Genomic DNA, 17,937 nt, shown 5'->3' with positions numbered 1-17,937 from the left:
CAATACACTGTACTGGCTGTGAACAGATGTGAATGCTATTTGCACTGTGTATGGCCAGAATAGCACAAGTGTGCTGTTCTTAGCCTGCATGAACACTTGCTGCTAGAACTTGAATCTCAACGTGATTCAACTCCGTTTAGGAAGTTTAATTGAACCCTAGTGTGCCATGCAAGAAAAACACTCTGTTTTAGAGAAAACAGCATTCTTGTACTCTACTGTGTTTCCTATAGGGCCCGTGTGTGAGCTAGCTCAGAACAAAAGAACTGTGCTTCCTACACAAACGGGGCATATCTAGTTCAACTCAGTATTCGAAACTGAGTAAAACAGCAGCTACTCTTCAGTCCAATACACTGTACTGGCTGGGAACAGACGCGAATGCTATTTGCCCTGTATATGGCCAGAAAAGCACAAGTGTGCTGTTCTTAGCCTGAATGAACACTTGCTGCTAGAACTTGAATCTCAACGTGATTCAACTCCGTTTAGGAAGTTTCATTGAACCCTAGTGTGCCATGCAAGAAAAACACTCTGTTTTAGAGAAAACAGCATTCTTGCACTCTACTGTGTTTCCTATAGGTCCCAGACAGTGAGCTAGCTCAGAACAAAAGAACTGTGCTTCCTACACAAACGGGGCATATCTAGTTCAACTCAGTGTTGGAAACTGAGTAAAACAGGAGCTTCTCTTCAGTCCAATACACTGTACTGGCTGGGAACAGACGCGAATGCTATTTGCACTGTATAGGCCAGAATAGCATAAGTGTGCTGTTCTTAGCCTGAATGAACACTTGCTGCTAGAACTTGACTCTCAACGTGATTCAACTCCGTTTAGGAAGTTTAATTGAACACGAGTGTGCCATGCAAGAAAAACACTCTGTTTTAGAGAAAACAGCATTCATGCACTCTACTGTGTTTCCTATAGGGCATGTACAGGGAGCTAGCTAAGAACAAAAGAACTGTGCTTCCTACACAAACGGGGCATTTCTAGTTCAACTCAGTATTGGAAACTGAGTAAAACAGGAGCTTCTCTTCAGTCCAATACACTGTACTGCCTGGGAACAGACGCGAATGCTATTTGCACTGTATAGGGCCAGAATAGCACAAGTGTGCTGTTCTTAGCCTGAATGAACACTTGCTGCTAGAACTTGAATCTCAACGTGATTCAACTCCGTTTAGGAAGTTTAATGAACCCTAGTGTGCCATGCAAGAAAAACTCTCTGTTTTAGAGAAAACAGTATTCTTGCACTTTACTGTGTTTCCTATAGGGCCCAGACAGTGAGCTAGCTCAGAAAAAAAGAACTGTGCTTCCTACACAAACGGGGTATATCTAGTTCAACTCAGTATTGGAAATTGAATTAAACAGTAGCTGCTCTTCAGTCCAATACACTGTACTGGCTGGGAACAGAGGCGAATGCTATTTGCACTGTATAGGGCCAGAATAGCACAAGTGTGCTGTTCTTAGCCTGAATGAACACTTGATGCTAGAACTTGAATCTCAACGTGATTCAACTCCGTTTAGGAAGTTTAATTGAACCCTAGTGTGCCATGCAAGAAAAACACTCTGTTTTAGAGAAAACAGCATTCTTTCACTCTACTGTGTTTCCTATAGGGCCCGTAACTGAGCAAACTGAGAACAGAAGGCCTGTGATTCCTACACAAAAGGGGCATATCTAGTTCAACTCAGGATTGGAAACTGAGTAAAACAGGAGCTTCTCTTCAGTCCAATACACTGTACTGGCTGGGAACAGACGCGAATGCTATTTGCACTGTATATGGCCAGAAAAGCACAAGTGTGCTGTTCTTAGCCTGAATGAACACTTGCTGCTAGAACATGAATCTCAACGTGATTCAACTCCGTTTAGGAAGTTTAATTGAACCCTAGTGTGCCATGCAAGAAAAACACTCTGTTTTAGAGAAAACAGCATTCTTTCACTCTACTGTGTTTCCTATAGGGCCTGTAAGTGAGCAAGCTGAGAACAAAAGAACTGTGCTTCCTACACAAACGGGGCATATCTAGTTCAACTCAGTATTGGAAACTGAGTAAAACAGGAGCTTCTCTTCAGTCCAATACACTGTACAGGCTGGGAACAGACGCGAAGGCTATTTGTACTGTATATGGCCAGAATAGCAAAAGTGTGCTGTTCTTAGCCTGAATGAACACTTGCTGCTAGAACTTGAATCTCAACGTGATTCAACTCCGTTTAGGAAGTTTAATTGAACCCTAGTGTGCCATGCAAGAAAAACACTCTGTTTTAGAGAAAACAGCATTCTTTCACTCTACTGTGTTTCCTATAGGGCCCAGAGAGTGAGCTAGCTCAGAACAAAAGAACTGTGCTTCCTACACAAACGGGGCATATCTAGTTCAACTCAGTATTGGAAACTGAGTAAAACAGGAGCTGCTCTTCAGTCCAATACACTGTACTGGCTGGGAACAGACGCGAATGCTATTTGCACTGTATAGGGCCAGAATAGCACAAGTGTGCTGTTCTTAGCCTGAATGAACACTTGCTGCTAGAACTTGAATCTCAACGTGATTCAACTCCGTTTAGGAAGTTTAATGGAACCCTAGTGTGCCATGCAAGAAAAACACTCTGTTTTAGAGAAAACAGCATTCTTTCACTCTACTGTGTTTCCTATAGGGCCTGTAAGTGAGCAAGCTGAGAACAAAAGAACTGTGCTTCCTACACAAACGGGGCATATCTAGTTCAACTCAGTATTGGAAACTGAGTAAAACAGGAGCTTCTCTTCAGTCCAATACACTGTACTGGCTGGGAACAGACGCGAATGCTATTTGCACTGTATATGGTCAGAATAGCACAAGTGTGCTGTTCGTAGACTGAATAAACACTTGGTGGTAGAACTTGAAAATCAACGTGTTTCAACTCCGTTTAAGAAGTTTAATTGAACCCTCGTGTGCCTTGCAAAAAAAAAAAAACCTATGTTTTAGAGAAAACAGCATTCTTTCACTCTACTGTGTTTCCTATAGGGCCCGTACAGTGAGCTAGCTCAGAACAAAAGAAATGTGCTTCCTACACAAACGGGGCATATCTAGTTCAACTCAGTATTGGAAACTGAGTAAAACAGGAGCTTCTCTTCAGTCAATACACTGTACTGGCTGGGAACAGACGCGAATGCTATTTGAACTGTATATGGCCAGAAAAGCACAAGTGTGCTGTTCTTAGCCTGAATGAACACTTGCTGCTAGAACTTGAATCTCAACGTGATTCAACTACGTTTAGGAAGTTTAATTGAACCCTAGTGTGCCATGCAAGAAAAACACTCTGTTTTAGAGAAAACAGCATTCTTTCACTCTACTGTGTTTCCTATAGGGCATGTACATGGAGCTACCTAAGAACAAAAGAACTGTGCTTCCTACACAAACGGGGCATATGTAGTTCAACTCAGTATTGGAAACTGAGTAAAACAGGAGCTTCTCTTCAGTCCAATACACTGTACTGGCTGGGAACAGACGCGAATTCTATTTGTACTGTATATGGCCAGAATAGCACAAGTGTGCTGTTCTTAGCCTGAATGAACACTTGGTCCTAGAACTTGAATCTCAACGTGATTCAACTGCGTATAGGAAGTTTAATTGAACCCTAGTGTGCCATGCAAGAAAAACACTCTGTTTTAGAGAAAACAGCATTCTTTCACTCTACTGTGTTTCCTATAGGGCCCGTACAGTGAGCTAGCTCAGAACAAAAGAAATGTGCTTCCTACACAAACGGGGCATATCTAGTTCAACTCAGTATTGGAAACTGAGTAAAACAGGAGCTTCTCTTCAGTCAATACACTGTACTGGCTGGGAACAGACGCGAATGCTATTTGAACTGTATATGGCCAGAAAAGCACAAGTGTGCTGTTCTTAGCCTGAATGAACACTTGCTGCTAGAACTTGAATCTCAACGTGATTCAACTCCATTTAGGAAGTTTAATGAACCATAGTGTGCCATGCAAGAAAAACTCTCTGTTTTAGAGAAAACAGCATTCTTGCACTCTACTGTGTTTCCTATAGGGCCCAGACAGTGATCTAGCTCTGAACAAAAGAACTGTGCTTCCTACACAAACGGGGTATATCTAGTTCAACTCAGTATTGGAAATTGAATAAAACAGTAGCTGCTCTTCAGTCCAATACACTGTACTGGCTGGGAACAGAGGCGAATGCTATTTGCACTGTATATGGCCAGAATAGCACAAGTGTGCTGTTCTTAGCCTGAATGAACACTTGCTGCTAGAACATGAATCTCAACGTGATTCAACTCCGTTTAGGAAGTTTAATTGAACCCTAGTGTGCCATGCAAAAAAAAAAACTCTGTTTTAGAGAAAACAGCATTCTTTCACTCTACTATATTTCCTATAGGTCCCAGACGGTGAGCTAGCTCAGAACAAAAGAACTGTGCTTCCTACACAAACGGGGTATATCTAGTTCAACTCAGTATTGGTAACTGAGTAAAACAGCAGCTTCTCTTCAGTCCAATACACTGTACTGGCTGTGAACAGATGTGAATGCTATTTGCACTGTGTATGGCCAGAATAGCACAAGTGTGCTGTTCTTAGCCTGCATGAACACTTGCTGCTAGAACTTGAATCTCAACGTGATTCAACTCCGTTTAGGAAGTTTAATTGAACCCTAGTGTGCCATGCAAGAAAAACACTCTGTTTTAGAGAAAACAGCATTCTTGTACTCTACTGTGTTTCCTATAGGGCCCGTGTGTGAGCTAGCTCAGAACAAAAGAACTGTGCTTCCTACACAAACGGGGCATATCTAGTTCAACTCAGTATTCGAAACTGAGTAAAACAGCAGCTACTCTTCAGTCCAATACACTGTACTGGCTGGGAACAGACGCGAATGCTATTTGTACTGTATATGGCCAGAAAAGCACAAGTGTGCTGTTCTTAGCCTGAATGAACACTTGCTGCTAGAACTTGAATCTCAACGTGATTCAACTCCGTTTAGGAAGTTTCATTGAACCCTAGTGTGCCATGCAAGAAAAACACTCTGTTTTAGAGAAAACAGCATTCTTGCACTCTACTGTGTTTCCTATAGGTCCCAGACAGTGAGCTAGCTCAGAACAAAAGAACTGTGCTTCCTACACAAACGGGGCATATCTAGTTCAACTCAGTGTTGGAAACTGAGTAAAACAGGAGCTTCTCTTCAGTCCAATACACTGTACTGGCTGGGAACAGACGCGAATGCTATTTGCACTGTATAGGCCAGAATAGCATAAGTGTGCTGTTCTTAGCCTGAATGAACACTTGCTGCTAGAACTTGACTCTCAACGTGATTCAACTCCGTTTAGGAAGTTTAATGGAACCCTAGTGTGCCATGCAAGAAAAACACTCTGTTTTAGAGAAAACAGCATTCATGCACTCTACTGTGTTTCCTATAGGGCATGTACAGGGAGCTAGCTAAGAACAAAAGAACTGTGCTTCCTACACAAACGGGGCATTTCTAGTTCAACTCAGTATTGGAAACTGAGTAAAACAGGAGCTTCTCTTCAGTCCAATACACTGTACTGCCTGGGAACAGACGCGAATGCTATTTGCACTGTATAGGGCCAGAATAGCACAAGTGTGCTGTTCTTAGCCTGAATGAACACTTGCTGCTAGAACTTGAATCTCAACGTGATTCAACTCCGTTTAGGAAGTTTAATGAACCCTAGTGTGCCATGCAAGAAAAACTCTCTGTTTTAGAGAAAACAGTATTCTTGCACTTTACTGTGTTTCCTATAGGGCCCAGACAGTGAGCTAGCTCAGAAAAAAAGAACTGTGCTTCCTACACAAACGGGGTATATCTAGTTCAACTCAGTATTGGAAATTGAATTAAACAGTAGCTGCTCTTCAGTCCAATACACTGTACTGGCTGGGAACAGAGGCGAATGCTATTTGCACTGTATAGGGCCAGAATAGCACAAGTGTGCTGTTCTTAGCCTGAATGAACACTTGATGCTAGAACTTGAATCTCAACGTGATTCAACTCCGTTTAGGAAGTTTAATTGAACCCTAGTGTGCCATGCAAGAAAAACACTCTGTTTTAGAGAAAACAGCATTGTTTCACTCTACTGTGTTTCCTATAGGGCCCGTAACTGAGCAAACTGAGAACAGAAGACCTGTGATTCCTACACAAAAGGGGCATATCTAGTTCAACTCAGGATTGGAAACTGAGTAAAACAGGAGCTTCTCTTCAGTCCAATACACTGTACTGGCTGGGAACAGACGCGAATGCTATTTGCACTGTATATGGCCAGAAAAGCACAAGTGTGCTGTTCTTAGCCTGAATGAACACTTGCTGCTAGAACATGAATCTCAACGTGATTCAACTCCGTTTAGGAAGTTTAATTGAACCCTAGTGTGCCATGCAAGAAAAACACTCTGTTTTAGAGAAAACAGCATTCTTTCACTCTACTGTGTTTCCTATAGGGCCTGTAAGTGAGCAAGCTGAGAACAAAAGAACTGTGCTTCCTACACAAACGGGGCATATCTAGTTCAACTCAGTATTGGAAACTGAGTAAAACAGGAGCTTCTCTTCAGTCCAATACACTGTACAGGCTGGGAACAGACGCGAAGGCTATTTGTACTGTATATGGCCAGAATAGCAAAAGTGTGCTGTTCTTAGCCTGAATGAACACTTGCTGCTAGAACTTGAATCTCAACGTGATTCAACTCCGTTTAGGAAGTTTAATTGAACCCTAGTGTGCCATGCAAGAAAAACACTCTGTTTTAGAGAAAACAGCATTCTTTCACTCTACTGTGTTTCCTATAGGGCCCAGAGAGTGAGCTAGCTCAGAACAAAAGAACTGTGCTTCCTACACAAACGGGGCATATCTAGTTCAACTCAGTATTGGAAACTGAGTAAAACAGGAGCTGCTCTTCAGTCCAATACACTGTACTGGCTGGGAACAGACGCGAATGCTATTTGCACTGTATAGGGCCAGAATAGCACAAGTGTGCTGTTCTTAGCCTGAATGAACACTTGCTGCTAGAACTTGAATCTCAACGTGATTCAACTCCGTTTAGGAAGTTTAATGGAACCCTAGTGTGCCATGCAAGAAAAACACTCTGTTTTAGAGAAAACAGCATTCTTTCACTCTACTGTGTTTCCTATAGGGCCTGTAAGTGAGCAAGCTGAGAACAAAAGAACTGTGCTTCCTACACAAACGGGGCATATCTAGTTCAACTCAGTATTGGAAACTGAGTAAAACAGGAGCTTCTCTTCAGTCCAATACACTGTACTGGCTGGGAACAGACGCGAATGCTATTTGCACTGTATATGGTCAGAATAGCACAAGTGTGCTGTTCGTAGACTGAATAAACACTTGGTGGTAGAACTTGAAAATCAACGTGTTTCAACTCCGTTTAAGAAGTTTAATTGAACCCTCGTGTGCCTTGCAAAAAAAAAAAAACCTATGTTTTAGAGAAAACAGCATTCTTTCACTCTACTGTGTTTCCTATAGGGCCCGTACAGTGAGCTAGCTCAGAACAAAAGAAATGTGCTTCCTACACAAACGGGGCATATCTAGTTCAACTCAGTATTGGAAACTGAGTAAAACAGGAGCTTCTCTTCAGTCAATACACTGTACTGGCTGGGAACAGACGCGAATGCTATTTGAACTGTATATGGCCAGAAAAGCACAAGTGTCCTGTTCTTAGCCTGAATGAACACTTGCTGCTAGAACTTGAATCTCAACGTGATTCAACTACGTTTAGGAAGTTTAATTGAACCCTAGTGTGCCATGCAAGAAAAACACTCTGTTTTAGAGAAAACAGCATTCTTTCACTCTACTGTGTTTCCTATAGGGCATGTACATGGAGCTACCTAAGAACAAAAGAACTGTGCTTCCTACACAAACGGGGCATATGTAGTTCAACTCAGTATTGGAAACTGAGTAAAACAGGAGCTTCTCTTCAGTCCAATACACTGTACTGGCTGGGAACAGACGCGAATTCTATTTGTACTGTATATGGCCAGAATAGCACAAGTGTGCTGTTCTTAGCCTGAATGAACACTTGGTCCTAGAACTTGAATCTCAACGTGATTCAACTGCGTATAGGAAGTTTAATTGAACCCTAGTGTGCCATGCAAGAAAAACACTCTGTTTTAGAGAAAACAGCATTCTTTCACTCTACTGTGTTTCCTATAGGGCCCAGACAGTGAGCTAGCTCAGAACAAAAGAAATGTGCTTCCTACACAAACGGGGCATATCTAGTTCAACTCAGTATTGGAAACTGAGTAAAACAGGAGCTTCTCTTCAGTCAATACACTGTACTGGCTGGGAACAGACGTGAATGCTATTTGAACTGTATATGGCCAGAAAAGCACAAGTGTGCTGTTCTTAGCCTGAATGAACACTTGCTGCTAGAACTTGAATCTCAACGTGATTCAACTACGTTTAGGAAGTTTAATTGAACCCTAGTGTGCCATGCAAGAAAAACACTCTGTTTTAGAGAAAACAGCATTCTTGCACTCTACTGTGTTTCCTATAGGGCTCGTAAGTGAGCTAGCTCAGAATAAAAGAACTGTGCTTCCTACACAAACGGGGCATATCTAGTTCAACTCAGTATTGGAAACTGAGTAAAACAGGAGCTTCTCTTCAGTCCAATACAGTGTACTGGCTGGAAAGAGACGCGAATGCTATTTGCACTGTATGTGGCCAGAAAAGCACAAGTGTGCTGTTCTTATACTGCATGAACACTTGCTGCTAGAACATGAATCTCAACGTGATTCAACTCCGTTTAGGAAGTTTAATTGAACCCTAGTGTGCCATGCAAGAAAAACACTCTGTTTTAGAGAAAACAGCATTCTTTCACTATACTGTGTTTCCTATTGGGCCCAGACAGTGAGCTAGCTCAGAACAAAAGAACTGTGCTTCCTACACAAACGGGGCATATCTAGTTCAACTCAGTATTGGAAACTGAGTAAAACAGGAGCTTCTCTTCAGTCAAATAGACTGTACTGGCTGGGAACAGACGCGAATGCTATTTGCACTCTATAAGGGCAGTAAAGCACAAGTGTGCTATTCTTAGCCTGAATGAACACTTGCTGCTAGATCTTGAATCTCAACGTGATTCAACTCCGTTTAGGAAGTTTAATTGATCCCTAGTGTGCCATGCAAGAAAAACACTCTGTTTTAGAGAAAACAGCATTCTTGCACTCTACTGTGTTTCCTATAGGTCCCAGACAGTGAGCTAGCTCAGAACAAAAGAACTGTGCTTCCTACACAAACGGGGCATATCTAGTTCAACTCAGTATTGGAAACTGAGTAAAACAGGAGCTTCTCTTCCGTCCAATACACTGTACTGGCTGGGAACAGACGCGAATGCTATTTGCACTGTATATGGCCAGAATAGCACAAGTGTGCTGTTCTTAGCCTGAATGAACACTTTCTGCTAGAAATTGACTCTCAACGTGATTCAACTCCGTTTAGGAAGTTTAATTGAACACGAGTGTGCCATGCAAGAAAAACACTCTGTTTTAGAGAAAACAGCATTCTTTCACTCTACTGTGTTTCCTATAGGGCATGTACATGGAGCTAGCTAAGAACAAAAGAACTGTGCTTCCTACACAAACGGGGCATATGTAGTTCAACTCAGTATTGGGAACTGAGTAAAACAGGAGCTTCTCTTCAGTCCAATACACTGTACTGGCTGGGAACAGACGCGAATGCTATTTGTACTGTATATGGCCAGAATAGCACAAGTGTGCTGTTCTTAGCCTGAATGAACACTTGGTCCTAGAACTTGAATCTCAACGTGATTCAACTCCGTATAGGAAGTTTAATTGAACCCTAGTGTGCCATGCAAGAAAAACACTCTGTTTTAGAGAGAACAGCATTCTTTCACTCTACTGTGTTTCCTATAGGGCCCGTAACTGAGCTAGCTCAGAACAAAAGAACTGTGCTTCCTACACAAACGGGGTATATCTAGTTCAACTCAGTATTGGAAATTGAATAAACAGTAGCTGCTCTTCAGTCCAATACACTGTACTGGCTGGGAACAGACGCGAATGCTATTTGCACTGTATAGGGCCAGAATAGCACAAGTGTGCTGTTCTTAGCCTGAATGAACACTTGGTCCTAGAACTTGAATCTCAACGTGATTCAACTCCGTTTAGGAAGTTTAATTGAACCCTAGTGTGCCATGCAAGAAAAACACTCTGTTTTAGAGAAAACCGCATTCTTTCACTCTACTGTGTTTCCTATAGGGCCCGTAAGTGAGCAAACTGAGAACAGAAGACCTGTGCTTCCTACACAAACGGGGCATATCTAGTTCAACTCAGGATTGGAAACTGAGTAAAACAGGAGCTTCTCTTCAGTCCACTACACTGTACTGGCTGGGAACAGACGCGAATGCTATTTGCACTGTATAGGGCCAGAAAAGCACAAGTGTGCTGTTCTTAGCCTGAATGAACACTTGCTGCTAGAACATGAATCTCAACGTGATTCAACTCCGTTTAGGAAGTTTAATGAACCCTAGTGTGCCATGCAAGAAAAACACTCTGTTTTAGAGAAAACAGCATTCTTTCACTCTACTGTGTTTCCTATAGGGCCTGTAAGTGAGCAAGCTGAGAACAAAAGAACTGTGCTTCCTACACAAACGGGGCATATCTAGTTCAACTCAGTATTGGAAACTGAGTAAAACAGGAGCTTCTCTTCAGTCCAATACACTGTACTGGCTGGGAACAGACGCGAATGCTATTTGCACTGTATATGGTCAGAATAGCACAAGTGTGCTGTTCGTAGACTGAATAAACACTTGGTGGTAGAACTTGAAAATCAACGTGTTTCAACTCCGTTTAAGAAGTTTAATTGAACCCTCGTGTGCCTTGCAAAAAAAAAAAAACCTATGTTTTAGAGAAAACAGCATTCTTTCACTCTACTGTGTTTCCTATAGGGCCCGTACAGTGAGCTAGCTCAGAACAAAAGAAATGTGCTTCCTACACAAACGGGGCATATCTAGTTCAACTCAGTATTGGAAACTGAGTAAAACAGGAGCTTCTCTTCAGTCAATACACTGTACTGGCTGGGAACAGACGCGAATGCTATTTGAACTGTATATGGCCAGAAAAGCACAAGTGTGCTGTTCTTAGCCTGAATGAACACTTGCTGCTAGAACTTGAATCTCAACGTGATTCAACTACGTTTAGGAAGTTTAATTGAACCCTAGTGTGCCATGCAAGAAAAACACTCTGTTTTAGAGAAAACAGCATTCTTTCACTCTACTGTGTTTCCTATAGGGCATGTACATGGAGCTACCTAAGAACAAAAGAACTGTGCTTCCTACACAAACGGGGCATATGTAGTTCAACTCAGTATTGGAAACTGAGTAAAACAGGAGCTTCTCTTCAGTCCAATACACTGTACTGGCTGGGAACAGACGCGAATTCTATTTGTACTGTATATGGCCAGAATAGCACAAGTGTGCTGTTCTTAGCCTGAATGAACACTTGGTCCTAGAACTTGAATCTCAACGTGATTCAACTGCGTATAGGAAGTTTAATTGAACCCTAGTGTGCCATGCAAGAAAAACACTCTGTTTTAGAGAAAACAGCATTCTTTCACTCTACTGTGTTTCCTATAGGGCCCAGACAGTGAGCTAGCTCAGAACAAAAGAAATGTGCTTCCTACACAAACGGGGCATATCTAGTTCAACTCAGTATTGGAAACTGAGTAAAACAGGAGCTTCTCTTCAGTCAATACACTGTACTGGCTGGGAACAGACGTGAATGCTATTTGAACTGTATATGGCCAGAAAAGCACAAGTGTGCTGTTCTTAGCCTGAATGAACACTTGCTGCTAGAACTTGAATCTCAACGTGATTCAACTACGTTTAGGAAGTTTAATTGAACCCTAGTGTGCCATGCAAGAAAAACACTCTGTTTTAGAGAAAACAGCATTCTTGCACTCTACTGTGTTTCCTATAGGGCTCGTAAGTGAGCTAGCTCAGAATAAAAGAACTGTGCTTCCTACACAAACGGGGCATATCTAGTTCAACTCAGTATTGGAAACTGAGTAAAACAGGAGCTTCTCTTCAGTCCAATACAGTGTACTGGCTGGAAAGAGACGCGAATGCTATTTGCACTGTATGTGGCCAGAAAAGCACAAGTGTGCTGTTCTTATACTGCATGAACACTTGCTGCTAGAACATGAATCTCAACGTGATTCAACTCCGTTTAGGAAGTTTAATTGAACCCTAGTGTGCCATGCAAGAAAAACACTCTGTTTTAGAGAAAACAGCATTCTTTCACTATACTGTGTTTCCTATTGGGCCCAGACAGTGAGCTAGCTCAGAACAAAAGAACTGTGCTTCCTACACAAACGGGGCATATCTAGTTCAACTCAGTATTGGAAACTGAGTAAAACAGGAGCTTCTCTTCAGTCAAATAGACTGTACTGGCTGGGAACAGACGCGAATGCTATTTGCACTCTATAAGGGCAGTAAAGCACAAGTGTGCTATTCTTAGCCTGAATGAACACTTGCTGCTAGATCTTGAATCTCAACGTGATTCAACTCCGTTTAGGAAGTTTAATTGATCCCTAGTGTGCCATGCAAGAAAAACACTCTGTTTTAGAGAAAACAGCATTCTTGCACTCTACTGTGTTTCCTATAGGTCCCAGACAGTGAGCTAGCTCAGAACAAAAGAACTGTGCTTCCTACACAAACGGGGCATATCTAGTTCAACTCAGTATTGGAAACTGAGTAAAACAGGAGCTTCTCTTCCGTCCAATACACTGTACTGGCTGGGAACAGACGCGAATGCTATTTGCACTGTATATGGCCAGAATAGCACAAGTGTGCTGTTCTTAGCCTGAATGAACACTTTCTGCTAGAAATTGACTCTCAACGTGATTCAACTCCGTTTAGGAAGTTTAATTGAACACGAGTGTGCCATGCAAGAAAAACACTCTGTTTTAGAGAAAACAGCATTCTTTCACTCTACTGTGTTTCCTATAGGGCATGTACATGGAGCTAGCTAAGAACAAAAGAACTGTGCTTCCTACACAAACGGGGCATATGTAGTTCAACTCAGTATTGGGAACTGAGTAAAACAGGAGCTTCTCTTCAGTCCAATACACTGTACTGGCTGGGAACAGACGCGAATGCTATTTGTACTGTATATGGCCAGAATAGCACAAGTGTGCTGTTCTTAGCCTGAATGAACACTTGGTCCTAGAACTTGAATCTCAACGTGATTCAACTCCGTATAGGAAGTTTAATTGAACCCTAGTGTGCCATGCAAGAAAAACACTCTGTTTTAGAGAGAACAGCATTCTTTCACTCTACTGTGTTTCCTATAGGGCCCGTAACTGAGCTAGCTCAGAACAAAAGAACTGTGCTTCCTACACAAACGGGGTATATCTAGTTCAACTCAGTATTGGAAATTGAATAAACAGTAGCTGCTCTTCAGTCCAATACACTGTACTGGCTGGGAACAGACGCGAATGCTATTTGCACTGTATAGGGCCAGAATAGCACAAGTGTGCTGTTCTTAGCCTGAATGAACACTTGGTCCTAGAACTTGAATCTCAACGTGATTCAACTCCGTTTAGGAAGTTTAATTGAACCCTAGTGTGCCATGCAAGAAAAACACTCTGTTTTAGAGAAAACCGCATTCTTTCACTCTACTGTGTTTCCTATAGGGCCCGTAAGTGAGCAAACTGAGAACAGAAGACCTGTGCTTCCTACACAAACGGGGCATATCTAGTTCAACTCAGGATTGGAAACTGAGTAAAACAGGAGCTTCTCTTCAGTCCACTACACTGTACTGGCTGGGAACAGACGCGAATGCTATTTGCACTGTATAGGGCCAGAAAAGCACAAGTGTGCTGTTCTTAGCCTGAATGAACACTTGCTGCTAGAACATGAATCTCAACGTGATTCAACTCCGTTTAGGAAGTTTAATGAACCCTAGTGTGCCATGCAAGAAAAACACTCTGTTTTAGAGAAAACAGCATTCTTTCACTCTACTGTGTTTCCTATAAGGCCCAGACAGTGAGCTAGCTCTGAAAAAAAGAACTGTGCTTCCTACACAAACGGGGCATATCTAGTTCAACTCAGTATTGGAAACTGAGTAAAACAGGAGCTGCTCTTCAGTCCAATACACTGTACTGGCTGGGAACAGACGCGAATGCTATTTGCACTGTATAGGGCCAGAATAGCACAAGTGTGCTGTTCTTAGCCTGAATGAACACTTGCTGCTAGAACTTGAATCTCAACGTGATTCAACTCCGTTTAGGAAGTTTAATGGAACCCTAGTGTGCCATGCAAGAAACACACTCTGTTTTAGAGAAAACAGCATTCTTGCATTCTACTGTGTTTCCTATAGGGCACGTACAGTGAGCTAGCTCAGAACAAAAGAACTGTGCTTCCTACACAAACGGGGCATATCTAGTTCAACTCAGAATTGGATACTGAGTAAAACAGGAGCTTCTCTTCAGTCCAATACACTGTACTGGCTGGGAACAGACGCAAATGCTATTTGCCCTGTATAGGGCCAGAATAGCACAAGTGTGCTGTTCTTAGCCTGAATGAACACTTGCTGCTAGAACTTGAATCTCAACGTGATTCAACTCCGTTTAGGAAGTTTAATGAACCCTAGTGTGCCATGCAAGGAAAACACTCTGTTTTAGAGTAAACAGCATTCTTGCACTCTACTGTGTTTCCTATAGGGCCCAGACAGTGAGCTAGCTCTGAACAAAAGAACTGTGCTTCCTACACAAACGGGGCATATCTAGTTCAACACAGTATTGGAAACTGAGTAAAACAGGAGCTTCTCTTCAGTCCAATACACTGTACTGGCTGGGAACAGACGCGAATACTATTTGTACTGTATATGGCCAGAATAGCACAAGTGTGCTGTTCTTAGCCTGAATGAACACTTGGTCCTAGAACTTGAATCTCAACGTGATTCAACTCCGTTTAGGAAGTTTAATTGAACCCTAGTGTGCCATGCAAGAAAAACACTCTGTTTTAGAGAGAACAGCATTCTTTCACTCTACTGTGTTTCCTATAGGGCCCGTAACTGAGCTAGCTCAGAACAAAAGAACTGTGCTTCCTACACAAACGGGGCATATCTAGTTCAACTCAGAATTGGAAACTGATTAAAACAGGAGCTTCTCTTCAGTCCAATACACTGTACTGGCTGGGAACAGACGCGAATGCTATTTGCACTGTATAGGGCCAGAATAGCACAAGTGTGCTGTTCTTAGCCTGAATGAACACTTGCTGCTAGAACTTGAATCTCAACGTGATTCAACTCCGTTTAGGAAGTTTAATGAACCCTAGTGTGCCAGGCAAGAAAAACTCTCTGTTTTAGAGAAAACAGCATTCTTGCACTCTACTGTGTTTCCTATAGGGCCCAGACAGTGAGCTAGCTCTGAACAAAAGAACTGTGTCTCCTACACAAACGGGGTATATCTAGTTCAACTCAGTATTGGAAATTGAATAAACAGTAGCTGCTCTTCAGTCCAATACACTGTACTGGCTGGGAACAGACGCAAATGCTATTTGCACTGTATAGGGCCAGAATAGCACAAGTGTGCTGTTCTTAGCCTGAATGAACACTTGCTGCTAGAACTTGAATCTCAACGTGATTCAACTCCATTTAAGAATTTTAATGAACCCTAGTGTGCCATGCAAGAAAAACTCTCTGTTTTAGAGAAAACAGCATTCTTGCACTCTACTGTGTTTCCTATAGGGCCCAGACAGTGAGCAAGCTGAGAACAAAAGAACTGTGCTTCCTACACAAACGGGGTATATCTAGTTCAACTCAGTATTGGAAATTGAATAAACAGTAGCTGCTCTTCAGTCCAATACACTGTACTGGCTGGGAACAGACGCGAATGCTATTTGCACTGTATAGGGCCAGAATAGCACAAGTGTGCTGTTCTTAGCCTGAATGAACACTTGGTCCTAGAACTTGAATCTCAACGTGATTCAACTCCGTTTAGGAAGTTTAATTGAACCCTAGTGTGCCATGCAAGAAAAACACTCTGTTTTAGAGAAAACCGCATTCTTTCACTCTACTGTGTTTCCTATAGGGCCCGTAAGTGAGCAAACTGAGAACAGAAGACCTGTGCTTCCTACACAAACGGGGCATATCTAGTTCAACTCAGGATTGGAAACTGAGTAAAACAGGAGCTTCTCTTCAGTCCACTACACTGTACTGGCTGGGAACAGACGCGAATGCTATTTGCACTGTATAGGGCCAGAAAAGCACAAGTGTGCTGTTCTTAGCCTGAATGAACACTTGCTGCTAGAACATGAATCTCAACGTGATTCAACTCCGTTTAGGAAGTTTAATGAACCCTAGTGTGCCATGCAAGAAAAACACTCTGTTTTAGAGAAAACAGCATTCTTTCACTCTACTGTGTTTCCTATAGGGCCCGTAACTGAGCTAGCTCAAAAAAAAAGAACTGTGCTTCCTACACAAACGGGGCATATCTTGTTCAACTCAGAATTGGATACTGAGTAAAACAGGAGCTTCTCTTCAGTCCAATACACTGTACTGGCTGGGAACAGACGCGAATGCTATTTGCACTGTATAGGGCCAGAATAGCACAAGTGTGCTGTTCTTAGCCTGAATGAACACTTGCTGCTAGAACTTGAATCTCAACGTGATTCAACTCCGTTTAGGAAGTTTAATGGAACCCTAGTGTGCCATGCAAGAAAAACACTCTGTTTTAGAGAAAACAGCATTCTTGCACTCTACTGTGTTTCCTATAGGGCACGTACAGTGAGCTAGCTCAGAACAAACGAACTGTGCTTCCTACACAAACGGGGCATATATAGTTCAACTCAGTATTGGAAACTGAGTAAAACAGGAGCTTCTCTTCAGTCAAATACACTGTACTGGCTGGGAACAGACGCGAATGCTATTTGCACTCTATAATTGCAGAAAAGCACAAGTGTGCTATTCTTAGCCTGAATGAACACTTGCTGCTAGATCTTGAATCTCAACGTGATTCAACTCCGTTTAGGAAGTTTAACTGATCCCTAGTGTGCCATGCAAGAAAAACACTCTGTTTTAGAGAAAACAGCATTCTTGCACTCTACTGTGTTTCCTATAGGTCCCAGACAGTGAGCTAGCTCAGAACAAAAGAACTGTGCTTCCTACACAAACGGGGCATATCTAGTTCAACTCAGTATTGGAAACTGAGTAAAACAGGAGCTTCTCTTCAGTCCAATACACTGTACTGGCTGGGAACAGACGCGAATGCTATTTGCACTGTATATGGCCAGAATAGCACAAGTGTGCTGTTCTTAGCCTGAATGAACACTTGCTGCTAGAACTTGACTCTCAACGTGATTCAACTCCGTTTAGGAAGTTTAATTGAACCCGAGTGTGCCATGCAAGAAAAACACTCTGTTTTAGAGAAAACAGCATTCTTTCACTCTACTGTGTTTCCTATAGGGCTTGTACAGGGAGCTCTCTAAGAACAAAAGAACTGTGCTTCCTACACAAACGGGGCATATCTAGTTCAACTCAGTATTGGAAACTGAGTAAAACAGGAGCTTCTCTTCAGTCCAATACACTGTACTGGCTGGGAACAGACGCGAATGCTATTTGTACTGTATATGGCCAGAATAGCACAAGTGTGCTGTTCTTAGCCTGAATGAACACTTGGTCCTAGAACTTGAATCTCAACGTGATTCAACTCCGTTTAGGAAGTTTAATTGAACCCTAGTGTGCCATGCAAGAAAAACACTCTGTTTTAGAGAGAACAGCATTCTTTCACTCTACTGTGTTTCCTATAGGGCCCGTAACTGAGCTAGCTCAGAACAAAAGAACTGTGCTTCCTACACAAACGGGGCATATCTAGTTCAACTCAGTATTGGAAATTGAATAAACAGTAGCTGCTCTTCAGTCCAATACACTGTACTGGCTGGGAACAGACGCGAATGCTATTTGCACTGTATAGGGCCAGAATAGCACAAGTGTGCTGT

This window comes from Peromyscus maniculatus, chromosome 10, assembly GCF_049852395.1.
Source record: "Peromyscus maniculatus bairdii isolate BWxNUB_F1_BW_parent chromosome 10, HU_Pman_BW_mat_3.1, whole genome shotgun sequence".
Classification (NCBI taxonomy): Eukaryota; Metazoa; Chordata; class Mammalia; order Rodentia; family Cricetidae; genus Peromyscus; species Peromyscus maniculatus.
The sequence above is the reverse complement of the archived record's forward strand: the minus strand, read 5'-3'. Positions refer to the sequence as shown.